The sequence below is a fragment of the Cryptomeria japonica genome, chromosome 8 (genome assembly GCF_030272615.1).
Source record: "Cryptomeria japonica chromosome 8, Sugi_1.0, whole genome shotgun sequence".
Taxonomy (NCBI): domain Eukaryota; kingdom Viridiplantae; phylum Streptophyta; class Pinopsida; order Cupressales; family Cupressaceae; genus Cryptomeria; species Cryptomeria japonica.
This window is the reverse complement of record NC_081412.1, coordinates 592,618,583-592,632,906: the sequence shown is the minus strand read 5'-3', so window position 1 is coordinate 592,632,906 and position 14,324 is coordinate 592,618,583.

Below are 14,324 nucleotides of genomic sequence, written 5' to 3'. Positions count from 1 at the left end.
GGATGCATAAGTGGTGTTGGTGTGGTTTTTGAGGATGTTGAAGATTTTCTATGATCGTGCTTCAACTAGTTGAAGACATCGCTTTGGTGTGGTGGACCCAGAATAGGTCCAGTGCCTATCTAGGTTAATCAGGCATGGTAGATGCTATCTATAGTAGTTCACTCTACTAGATTATTGTCCAAATACCTTGAGATGGTTTTAACCTCTCTGTAGTCAATGAGACTCTTTTCTAATGAGCAATACGCTCTAGGTAGTGTGTCTTCCTACATGTGTAAGCCCCTCATTATATCACATACTTTCTGCAGAAGTATCATCTGACTGTGGGTAGGCCTCCCACCGTGGTTTTTCCCTTTACTGGTGCTCAAACTTATCATCTTCTCTCTTCATATCTTCCAATTCCTTTGCATATATAGCTCTCCAATCTTGCTTATAGGTTGCAGATGTAAATGCATGAAAATTGGGTTTAGTCTTCATAGCTCTAGAAGGTCCAAATTATCCAAGCTCAAAAGAAGATAGTTTCCCAACCAAGGTATCTTTGTTGATAGATGTATTAGCCATTGTTCTCAACTCATTAATAGAAGTAGCCTTCATTTTGTAAGCCAGTGATAGGGCTCTCGAGACTTTAAAAACAATTTTATCTTCTCTCAGAGTTACACCACAACATTGAATTCCCATAACAATCTCATTTACTCTTTCCATGAATGCAGTAATCCTTTCATCTTCTTTTGTTTTTAGGTTTTCATATCTTACCCGGTAACCATTAAGTTTAGCAATATTTACTGTAGGGTCACCTTCATTAAGAGTCTCCAACTTATCACATATAGCCTTTCCAGATGATTTATCGATTAATCCCATTATTTGTTGATCAGAAAGTGCACACAAGAGGGCTTATCTTGCTCTACAATCATTCTCAAGCTCCTTATCTAGGTTTGTCAGAGGAGAATATCCAGATTCTAGATTATAAGGTGTGACACCAATTTGTGTGATCTCCCAAATCTCCTTGCCAAGACATCCCAAATGAGTCTCCATCTGAATCTTCTATATTGTGTAATTTATTCCATCAAGCCTAGGAATATATCTCTAAAAGATAGCTCCAGATGAACTGGATGAACTTGAACTATTAGATGCCATAGGATCTTCCTCAAACTGTTAAGCTTTCTGCAGAGAGGACCAAAGCTTTGATACCAATTGTTAGACAGTTCAAATAACTGGAAGACAACTGAGAGGGGGGTGAATCAATTGTCATAGATTATCGGAACCATTGGCAATTAAAAATTTAATACCGAAACCCTAAACATTAATATAATCAAAGAATAAATACCATCCACATGACACCAAGATTTATATGTGGAAACCTGATAAAGGGAAAAACCACGATGGGAAGCCTACCCACGGTCAGATAATACTTTTGTAATAAGTATCTGAATTACAATTGAGGGGCTGCACTTGCAGGAAGGCCAATAGCCTAGAGCGCACTGCTTATCACAAAAGGAGTCTCAATGACTACGTAGAAATTCAAACAACAATTTGGAGAAGTGTTGAACTGTAAAAGATAGCATCTCCTATGCTTGAGTATAGTTCCGGTTAATCTCAATACCAAAGGACTAAATCCTCTTACATAAACCCAATTTGGTCTCCAATTATTGACCAAATCCTCTTCCTGAATGATATTACATTATTTGCACATTATGTCACTTTCCCATTCCTATGATGATCTATAATGAGATCTTACATCTATATATACAAACCCTCAACCATAAACAATCAGGTCATCCACCAGATAATAAACCAATTACATAATTACACAACATGTCAACCTTAGACCAAAAAAATAATATCCAACACATAAGACATCCCAAAAACACATCGACAAGTCCAATCCACATGTTACATTAAATTCGGTCCATAACCTAGATCAATCGGGACCCAGTATAGGTCCACATGATATAGAAATGATATGCATTCACCAGGTCTTGAACATGATCACCATCAACATCCTGAGACTCCACCAGAACTACACCAACACCACTTATGCAATTCATCAAAGATCTCCATCAAAAGATATGCTGGTGAAACCATCGTCGAAACCAAAAGCCAAGATTTCAAGCAAAAAGGATGGCATCTGATCACTAGACCAAAACCAACTTACTGAATATGAACATGAGTATCATGAACAAGCCAATTCCATAATCAAACTATATCAAAGCCTGCCAAATCATGCCAAATCCAAAACAACTAGAAACCACTCAAACTACCAGCACCATAACGGTGTCGGTAAAGCATCCAAGCAGGTAGTGTTGGCATCAATGACAAAACATCAATGCGACACATAATTAATTCCACTAAATGGCCAACACTTAAACCCTACTAGAACCTTATCAAAACTTCATCAAGAATTTAAAACACACCTTTTAGTAATCATCACAAGTTTCAGTTCCAGTCACATACACCTTTCCATGATACAAGTTCACCATCCAACCCACAAATCACCAATCATCTCTAATCGATCGATCCAATCGAAACAATTATGCTTTACCAATTAAAGTCCTTTCATAGACTTTAGCTCTTTGTCAGTAAACCCTGTCTTTTGGTAAACTAAATCACTTAGATGACAAAACAAAACATGAGGAAAAACATTAAACATCATTTCACATCAGTTGCCAGCAATGACAACACAAATAACTAATCATGTCATATATTTATAGAATCTCAATCTCTTCATCACAAATAGACTTATATCCTTTACCGGTGTAGTCATCCAACTTCAATTGCATCACCTGATCTACATCAGTTATGCCAAATGCCAACATCTTATCCTTTTTTTATTTTATCTTCATCATACCTTGCTACAAGGGCATCAAAGGTCACTTAAGCATCTTCCTTGGGAGTCTCATGAGTTTGTTTACCCAAATCAATTCTACGTATAGCATAATCTATGGGTTGAATCTTATAAATTCTCTTGTTAGGTGGAGGCACAAAAATTTCCACATGTTTATTCTTGAATTTATCCACCTTAACTCTTAAAATATTCTTAGCCTTCTTTATAGTCTTTGGCTTGACAAGAACAAGTTGGCTAAAGTCAAAGTCATTTAGGGAGACAACTTGTTTCTTCCCCTCAGGAGTATTTTAAATTAACCAAGGTGGCAAGGAAGAATCATCTTTAGCACCTATAACTAATGTTTGAGAAGAATTTTCTTGTCCCTGAATAGCAATGGTTACAATGGGTGGAGTGGAATTCAAAATAGTAGATGGAATTGTTGTAGTTAACACACTTTCCATGGGTCTAGTTTCTAAAAAAGAACTAATGAAAATCATCTAGAATTGTAGTAGACAATTCAAACAAATTTTGGAAAGAAGAAAATACATTTTCAATATTGTCTTGTGGGGTGTCTAGTGTAGAATCGCTAGTGGTAGAGAAAGGCATAGTATAAACAACCACATTAGGAGCAACTCAAGAATATGAAATGGTGGACCTAAAAGGAACAAACTCAGAGGTAGAAACTTGTGGAGGTGTTTAGTTGAAACAAGATCTGTACCTAAGGAATGGACCCTTGTGTCTTTTCAAGTTCAAAATCTTTAGGAGTTTCTAGAAATTCCTCTTCATATTCCTCATCATGTTCTTCTTCCTCTATTTGTTCTTAATCAATAGGTTCATCATTGTACACTTAAATTCTTCTTCAAGTTCCTTCTCTTGTTGAGCACTTTGAGTTGAAGATTCACCCAAACTCTTACATTTACCTTTTCCCAAAATAAACTTATATTTGGGAGTTTTCTGTGAAACAAATCTTGTCTATTCTTTGTCATGAGTTCGGATATCTTCCAAATGGGCCAAGCAGTATCAACCTTTGATCTAGTGCTGAAACGTTTTAACTGGATCCCTTTTTGTGTCAACTAGTTATTTGTATTTGCAAGGATATTTTGATACCTGGCTCTTATTGAAGTTACTTCCTTTTAAGACCATTGAATGAGCAGAAGTTGCATATCAACAATCTTCTTGCTCTCAAATACAAGATCCAAAACATTCCCATCATATTTTAGGTTTTCAGGAATATCTACTAGATTGAGGTTCTCTATCCACTCCAAGGTAATATGATAGTGATCAAGTCTTCTAATATCCTCCTTTGTTCTATAATTAATCCAAATGTCTTTTATATGATGCACATGACTATAGCTCCTTTTCAGTCTATTTTTTATTCCTCTATAATCAAAGTTCTTTTTGGGCTTGAAAAGCTTCATTATAACTCTTATCATCTCTTCATCCATTGCCTTAGCTTTACAGATTGAAGTAATAGAATACTTTCCTATAGTAAAAGAGAATTTGAAACTAGATTTGTGAGAACCTGATTGACCTTCATGAACTACAACCATTTGTCGAGCCAACTCCATCGGGACAATTTTATCAAATGGATACTTTAAAGGGGAAAATTAGATGACTTGGCAATTTGCAACATAGAATGGAGATATCACCAAATCACCTATTTTCACTTGAGTGGGGAGATGCCTTTACATTCAAAAGAGGGGGTAAATCCACTAGATTTAGTTACTAATTAAATTAGGATTGAATACTAAGTAAATTGATTAAAATGGAATGCGTTTGACCCTCTTTTGTAAGTTGACTAGTTGAATTAAGACTAAGTGTTGCAAATAAAGACAAATTTGTGAAAATAATGAGTTGTAAATTCAAGATTTTGTCATGCACTTGGATCTGAGAAATATGAGATTATTCAAAGCTGCTCTATGAAAACTGCCAAAAGTAGTAGGGACCAGGGCGCCCACCCTCTTGGTCCTACAAAAATTTTGATCGCCGAAAAGAGTTTTTTTGTCTCTGTATCTGAAGCTTGTCTTGAAAGTTACAACTTTGCACTTGGTTTTTGCACACAAAAGGAAAGGGAAATGTGTTTAGAATAGAAGCTTGCCTTTAGGTCAAACCTAGGTTTTGGAATTAACCAAGTGGTTGAAATGATGTAATTAAAATGACTGAAAGTAGAAATCCTCCTCTTTGAGGGGATATTGAATTGATTGAAAATGAAATGCTTATACCTCCTTGTAATTTTTTTCTTGCCTTCACATGGAATTAGGACCTCATGAATTAGAATGATGATCTCCTCTTCAATGCTTGAAATCTTGACTCTATTGTTGCTACAAAGCTTGAAGGAAGACTAAAAATTCTCAATTTTTCTTGAATGGTTGATCTCTTGAATGCTTGAATACCTCTTGTGTGTGTGTGTTTTTTTTCAAATGAGAGGGGAAATCCCTCTTATATACTTAACCATAGGGAAAATGAATTAATTTTTTGACATGAGCTGACATGGAGGGGCTTTTTCACGCTCAAATTTGGGATAGATCAGGGGGTCCAAAATAGGTTCCTATTAGGGAGGACCATGGTGCCATGCCCTATCCCTGGTGAGGACCAAGGTGCCATGACCTGAACCTACCCTATTTTGGGGTAGGATTGATGAGGAGGCAACAAACCAGAAGGAGGTTAACCTTGAACCAGCCAATCTCTAAGGCATACAAACTCAACCGGTAATACCTAATTCCAAATATCTGTACACAACACCAAGCCATGCAATGGTTCAATGACACCAAAAAACACCTTAGAAAACCCCAAGGATCCGCTATCTCTACTTACAGATAATTAACATGTCTCAATTTCTTGTGTCACTACACACACCCTTGCATACATGAGTGAGCTATGACTAGGCTTTAGGGTTTGAATGGCCCACTTGACCAATTCAACACAACAGTCCTTAGAGGGGTGTTCTCACAACACCTCAATAGAAATGAAACAAGATTTCATGGTTTAGTTCCACTGGAACTTCAATTTCGACTCACTTGCCCACAAACTTAATCAGTTGCTATTAGGCCTCCTTTTGAAGGAATCGAGTGATAACTTTTGACACCTTGAGGTTCTAGGAAATAAATTATATTTCTAGATACCCTTTTGGGAGTTCTCAACTATATCTCATTTTTTGGTACCGGTCCAACTTGTAGATATTCAAACCAGTAGTGCACTAACAGACCTAATAGGGCTATTAGACCTATTTGATTGAACACCTTTAACAGACTAGTTAGGTTCTCCTAATGGGTACCCATCATTGACCATTAAATTTTATGTAAAAATCAAAATAACTCTTCTACCACATTCAAACCCCTTTCCAATTCTCTACCACTCAATTCTCATGCACTACACTCATCAAACCGGTCTGTCACATAGATATGTCAAACCTAGGGTTACTTCTCCATCCTCTTCACCCTATTGTATCCTCTTAATGGATTCTGGAACTAACATATGATATAGTGTACTATCATCTCCTATAATGACAAAGTATTCAATTAAGGATTGATAGGCCAAAACCCATTATTGCAGTCAAACCCTAGGGGTTTGAGGGTTTTAGGCTACCTAATAGAGATTTGCTTGTAGAATGGGGTAGAGATCACTTCAAAACTTCACACTGAATGCAAAAAAAAGGTAACACAATCTAGTTATAGGATCTAAGCCATGAGAATTCTTACCAATCTACCTTCACTATGCAATCAACATAAATTAAACAATTTTTTTGAATTTCCAACTGTTCTTGATGCTTCAATTTCTTTCCAAAATGACCAACATACAACCTTTGGTGTTTGGTACCTTTAAATATTTTTCCCAAGAGACCTCAACCTCCTCCAACTATTTTTCAACCTTACTGATGGAGAATTGTGACTTACAAAACAAAGTGCAAAATTGTCATGACAACAAATTGACAATATGACAACTTTTGCATAATTCAACTAGCTTAGACTCTAGACTATCATAGTCCCCCAAAATGATTACATTTGATTCTAAAACATCAAAAATGACTCAAATATACTTGTGGTCACTTGTTCCCTCAATTTAGACCATTGTGAACCTTATTGACTCAATTTTCTCTACCAGACCCTAGATGACAATTTGACCCAAACATGGAAAACTTGTCACACTCCTAGGACATTGAATTACAAAAAGGACCCATAGAGCCTTATTACATTTCTTCTAGCTAATATGAAATCATCTTGTTCCTAGTTCATGACTTCATAGGTAGGTGCTCCTGCACCATACTCCCTGGGTGAAATTTGTCTCAAGTCCTCCTAGAGACTAATTGCTGCAAATCACCACCCTACTTTGTGATATCTTCCTCCAGCATTCAAGTATCTTCTGAGTCGAGAAGGCTCTACCATTTAACTAAGTGCTCAAAATAGGTCTTGTGACTTATTTTATTGGCTTCCCTTCTATCCAAAATGTACTCTATCTTAGGTGGTTCCTTAAGTGGTAAGTGTTTTATCCATTCTTCACTTTCTTGAACAGATTCACCTACACTTTCGCTTGTAGTAGGACTCTTATATAATGTTAGATCAGACACATTAAATATAGGTGAAATAGAAATATCATCATGGATTTCAATTTTTTAGGCATTAGGACCATATTTATCCAAAAATTTACAAGCTCCAATCCTTCTCATCATCAACTTACTATGGCTTCCCTTGGGCAACCTATCCTTGCTAAGATGAACCATGACCATGTCACCCACTTGATACTACACATCTCTCCTTCTCTGATCCACTCTTGTTTTAACCTTTTGATTTTTTTATTGTAAGTTATCTCTGACTTGTTGGTGCACCTCTTTCATAGCTTCTGCAAATTCATCATCATGTCCACTCCTCTTATCTAACCCTTAGACATCTCTCAATTCAAAAACTCCTCTTGGATGGCTACCATACAAAATATCAAAAGGACTCAGACCTATACTTCTATTTTCTGAATCATTATAAGCATACTATACCTGAGGTACCACCACATCCCAAGTACTTCCATGATCCTTTGTTAAACATCTAAGAAGATTTCCCAATGACTTATTCACAACCTCAATTTGGTCATCGATCTAAGGGTGATAGGCTGAGCTAAAAGACAAATTTATACCCAACCTTTTCCACAAGGTTCTCCAACAATGTCCTACAAACTTGATGTCCCTCTTAGATGCAATACTCAAAGGCAACCCATGGATTCTTACAATTTCTCTAAAAAACAATCCTCCAATATAGCTAGCATCATTTGTGGTTTTACAAGGAATAAAGTGAGCCATCTTGTTGAATTTGTCTACCACAACAAACACACTGTCATGACCTGTCTTTGTCTTGGGTTATCCCAACACAAAGTCCATAATCAAACTTTCCCATGGTCTACTTGGTATAGGCAAAGGTTGGTACATCCCTGCATTGGTTGAGACACCCTTATCTCTCTAACACATGGTACAACTCTCTACAAACTTTCTGATATCAGACTGCATCTTTGGCCAAAAGTAAAATCTCCTAACTAGGTCCAAAGTCTTATTTAACCCAAAGTGACCTCCTAAACCACCACAATGTTTCTCCTTTACTATATTATCATGTATTGAACACCTAAGGATACATAACTAACACCCTTTGAACAAAACACCATCCTGCAAGGTGTAGTCAGACAAAATCTCCATGAAAAGAATTTGTAAACTCATGGAATACCTTATATGTTTCCTTGAAATACCGATCCTCTTCATACAATCCTTTGAGTGCTTCAACACCCATACTCTGCAACTACACTTCTTGCACTGTCAACACTCTCCTACTTAGAGCATCTGCAACCTTATTGGCTACCCCTTTCTTGTGCTTGATGTTGAAGGTGTATTCTTGAAGACTTTCAAGCCATTTCATATGCCTATGAATAAGCTTCTCCTATCCATTCAAAAAACTAAGAGCATGATTGTCAGTATACACAATAAACTCCTTAGGAAGCAAGTAATGTCTCCACTTTTTCAGAGCTTGTACCATAGAATATAACTCTAAATCATATGAGGAATACTTCCTCTTTTCTTCATTTAGTTTCTCACTGAAAAAGGCCATTGATCTCCCATCTTGGCTCAATAATTCTCCTATAGCCAATCCACTTGCATCACATTCAATGGTGAAGACCTTACTAAAATCAGGCAATACTAGGACTAGGTACTTGGCTTCTTTTTGTCTTAAACACTCAAAACTCTTATCTTCTTCTTTGGTCCACACAAACTTCACCTTACCACCACCCTTGATGGTTTCTAACATAGGTGCACAAATATCAATGTAATTTTTAATGAATTTCCTATAAAATGTTGCTAAACCATGAAAACTTCTTACCTCTCCGACTATCTTAGTTGTAGGCCAGTTCATAATAGCCTCTACCTTGGAAGAATACATCTTAAAATCACCCTTAGAGATGACAAAGCTTAAGTACACCAACTCATGCTTCATGAAGCCACACTTTTCTAAATTTATCATCAACTTCTACTCATGTAGACATTTCAAGACTGCCTCCAAGTGTTTCAAATGCTCCTCAATTCTCTTACTGAACACCAATATGTCATCAAGGTAGACTACCAAAAATTTCCCTATAAATTCTTGCAACACTTCATTCATTAGTCTCATAAAGATTCTAGGGGTATTTGAAAGACCAAAAGTCATCACAAACCACTCATACAACTCTTCATTGGTTTTAAATGTAGTCTTCCATTTATCCCCCTCTCTTATCCTTACCTAATGGTACCCACTCTTGAGGTCAATTTTAGAGAAAAAGGTGGCTCCCCCTAAATAATCCATTAGGTCCTCTATCCTTGGAATAGGAACCTATATCTGATGGTTATCCTATTGATACCCCTAGAATCAGTACAAATCTGCCATTTCCTATCCTTCTTTGGGGCTAAAATAGTAGGTTTTAGCACATGGGCTAAGGCTCTTTCTCACCAACCCTTTATCTAGGAGCTCTTGAATTTTCCTAGCTATCTCTTCATTCTCTTGTGGGGTCATTTTATATGATGCCTTTTTAGGAAGTACTTCTCCCGGTATGAGATCAATCTAATGACTAATATCTCTGATAGGTGGCAGGGAATCAGGTATATCTTCCGCAACCACTCCTTTGTACCAGTCTAGCAGTTCTCTAATATCCTTAGCTCCTACCTCACTCATACTCTTCTTCATTTCTTCCTTGGGCTTCACAATCAAAGAAAAACCTACTCCACTTTCCTCCTTTAGTGTATTTAGGAACTATTTTTTCCCTACCATCATTACACAAGATCCTACATGTTGTGGATCCCCTTCTAACATTGATTGTATCCTAAAGGTCACACCATCCTTTTGGAAGGAGTAAGAATTATTTTCTCCATCATGATGATCCTTTCTGTCAAACTACCTGATAACTCAATGATGAATGGATAGTACCAAACCGGTACTGAGAGGGCACTGGCTATGCAGGGGAAAATTTGCACCCCCGATCCCCGTGCTCGTCCTCCTTCCGTACGGATGCAGTCAGAATTCCTGCAAAATTCCTACTCTCCTACAGCCTCCATTTGACCCAAGGCTCCCGACCCTACGGTAAAGTTAAATAGTTCTTTTTATAATAAATTTTATTTATAGTTTTTTTTATAATTTTTATTTATTATAAAAATAACAAAAATTTAAATATTTTTTTAATGATTTATTTTAATTTATTTTAATAATAATATTATAATATACAATTAATTGATTTTAAGATATATATTATATGTAAATTTCAATAAAAAAAAAATTTATTTTAACTTTTAAAATATATATGTAGATAATAGTTTATTTTTTATAAATATATATTATTTTTTATATTACATATTGAACTTTTAAAATGAATTATAAAAATAAGTTATACGTTATAATTTTTTTTATAATTTTTTATTTTTATTTATATTTAAAATAATTATATTATAATATATAATTAAGTGATTTCAAGATACATATAAGTAAAAAAAGTTTTTGCTTTTTTAAATTATATTTTTGAATTTTAAATAGTAAATTATATGTTTAAATATTTTAAAATTTTGTTCTTATTTATTTTAATAATCATTATATTACAATATACATAATATATAACTTAGTGATTTTAGCATATATCAATTTTTTTTGATATATTTGAAAATCACTTAATTATATGTTATGGATGCTAATTTTTAATAATAGTTATACTTTTATTTAAGTTACACATAACTTTCAACCAAAAATTTAATTTTTTTTATATAAATGTTAAAATTGTAACTAGGATATGTCAAATATTATGTATGTTCAAAAAAATAATTGTATGTTAAAAAAAATTTGTATGTTAAGATCACCTAAATACATATTACGTGTGTTAATTTTTTACATTAGTTATATGTACTTTTACTGCATTAGTAAATTTTTTGATATATATTACCTATGTTAAAATATAATAACTATTTAAATTAATAAGAACAATTTTTTTTTTTTAATATATATTTTAAAATTATAACAAAGTTATTTATATATTATGTATGTTTATTTTTTTAATGTGAAAATCATTTAGTTATATATTATTAATTTATTTATGTTAAGTTTTTAGTAAAGCTATTGTTTACTATACATATCTTGGAATCACTTAATTATATATTATAATTTAATTATTTTTAAAATAAAGAAAAATAAAAATTATAATTTAAACATAAAACTCATTTTAAAAATATATTAATAAATTTAATATATAATGTAAAAATAACATATATTTATAAAGAAAAGCTATTATTACTTATATATGTATTTAAATTTTTTTTAAATAAATTATTAAAATTTACATATAATATATATCTTAAAATAAATTAATTGTATATTATAATATTATTATAAAAATAAATTTAAAAAAAAATTAAAAACATTATTACAAAAATATTAAAATTTTCATTATTTTAAAAAACTATAAATAAAATTTATTATAAAAAGAACTATTTAACTTTACCGTAGGGTCGGGAGCCTTGGGTCAAATGGAGGCTGTAGGAGAGTACGAATTTTGTAGGAATTCTGACTGCATCCGTACGGAAGGAGGACGAGCACAAGGATCAGGGGTGCAAATTTTCCCCTGCATAGCCAGTGCCTACTGAGAGGGGGGTGAATCAGTACAGACAAAAACACAATCTTAAACCGGTTTGTCAGCAAACACTGTGCATTGACAGACAAATAGTAACATCGGTCTTTAAATAGAGTACAACCGACAAAACTTAGAATAACTGAGACAAGCATAAATCGGTTGACACTTATCTTCTCATACAATCTAACACTTTATTTCCATTTCACCCTAATGCATGAACAGGTAATCTATCATCAAAGATATATATATAAACAACTAGATCAACATGTTTCACCACTTGACAGAAAATAACATAGCATCACATGAAGAAGACATCACATATGACACATATATTTTTCACGTGGAAACCCAACTAGGAAAAACCACGGTGGGGATTGTGTGGGAGAAAAAGCGAGACTAGGTTAACATGCCCTAATCCTACCTCTTGTCACACATTACGGAATACGAAAGAGCCTAGAGGTATCACACAATTGGCTACTTCTTTTTGTGAAAGAGAGAGCCACGGGCTACCTATTAGGATTTCTATTCCTTCGTTGTATTTGAAAGGTAAGATTATGCAAGTTCAATTCCTAACCCTAAAATGCAAGTATGAGCTAACAACAAGATTTCAGAATTGAACTTAAACAATGGAAAGCTGTAAACACAAGGATAAAACAAGAATGCAAATGCGTACCCAGAGTCAAAATCTGAGTGGAAATGTTCAGGACGGGGGCACGGGCGCCACTGTCCTGATTCTGCACCTGAAACTGCACCTGAAACTGCACCTGAAACCACTGTTTTGCACTCTGGAAACTATCTAGGGTTTTGCCTTAGTCAAACCCCCACTTCGGTGATCTCCACCTCCACGAATAGCCAAGTTGTATTGTAAAAGTAATGTGTGTGCAAGATCTAAAATGCAAGTAAGCAAACTAGAGCAACCTAGAAAGTAAACCCTAATTGCTTGTAAATGATAATGTAAATGCTCTAAATCAAGATGCAAAGTGATCTAAAGCATGAATAAATGAGATATTGAAGCTTATGCAAAAGACATGAAAACAACATGAAATCATACCCAACCCTCAAGGGAGAGGTACAAGCCAATCTTCAGTCGGTAATCTCCTATTGTTCTTCAATGTCTTCCAAGCCCTAAATGGATGAATGGAATTGATAAATGCTTGATAGAGGGATGTTGTAAGTTGTTGAAGTCTTCAAAGATCTGCTCTTTCGCTGCATATGAGGTTCCTGAAAACAAAAATCGGATCCCTTCAAATGAAGAAAGAGAGCTCTTATGTATGAAACCCTAGGTCTTAATTCCAACTTTTGGCCGACCTAGAGATTGAATATCTCGCCAATTTCTTGGGGTTAAGCTTTATTTTATGATTGGATCGCGCTCCTAAAATTTTGGGAAAAATGTCCCGGACCGTGTGCACTCCGGGCACCACGGTCCTGACAACTTTTCACCAAATTTTCAGGGCCGTTAGATAGGATGATTTTAGAGAGAATCCCGAAGTTACAGGTGATTTCGAGATGTTTTGACCCCCGAAATTAAGCCCCCAAGCTCAGAATAGGGCCTAATTAGGGTTTTTGATTAGATGATGTATTGGAGGAATAAAATGAAAAGGGGCACGCTTTAATGAAAGGGCCCGACCTTATGATGTGGAGAATGATGAAATAGAACCTTTAGACCTAATTAATTTGATTAATTAAGTGCTAAAGGGGAAATGCAATGCAAAATGCAACTGCACCAAGGCTGGTACTAAACTAGGTGTTAAATTGTACTGCTTTAGCAAGTGCGTACAATTTATGATGTTACATTTAGCCCCCACTTTAGCGGTCATATGAGTACTACGTGCATATGCAAGCTAAAGTACAGAAAGTAAACATCATTTGAAAAAGGATATATCCATAAGTTGTCGGACGAAGCCCCCAACGGTATCTGCAATACACAGTTAGGAACCGCACCCTACAAAACACACGTTAGATCACAAAATCACCTACTGCTTACTAAGGAAAGTGATGAAATTTGTGAGTAGCTATATGCCCCCCCTGTTTCGACTTGCTTATTAGGGAGGTGAAACAGGGTAGCATGTTTACTTACGACAAATTGTGTAAGAGAGTATTGATGAGGGATGTTCACTAAAAAGGCTTCATCAGAGCACTTTTTGGAACATCCTGATAGTAGGGGAGCGAAAATACAATTCCTACGCAACAAACGGTTCGAAAATTGCATCTCCCAAACTCAAGTTATGATGAAATGAGTGATGGAGGAAAATTAGGGTTTTGAAAGTAAATGTAAAAGAATGAAAGTATATACCTTTGAAAGTGACATTTGCATTTGTCACTTTGTTGATTCATTGCAGCGGAGCCCACATAGCCATCATCATGCCTTCACGATGACCAGAGCGTCCCACGAGGATTG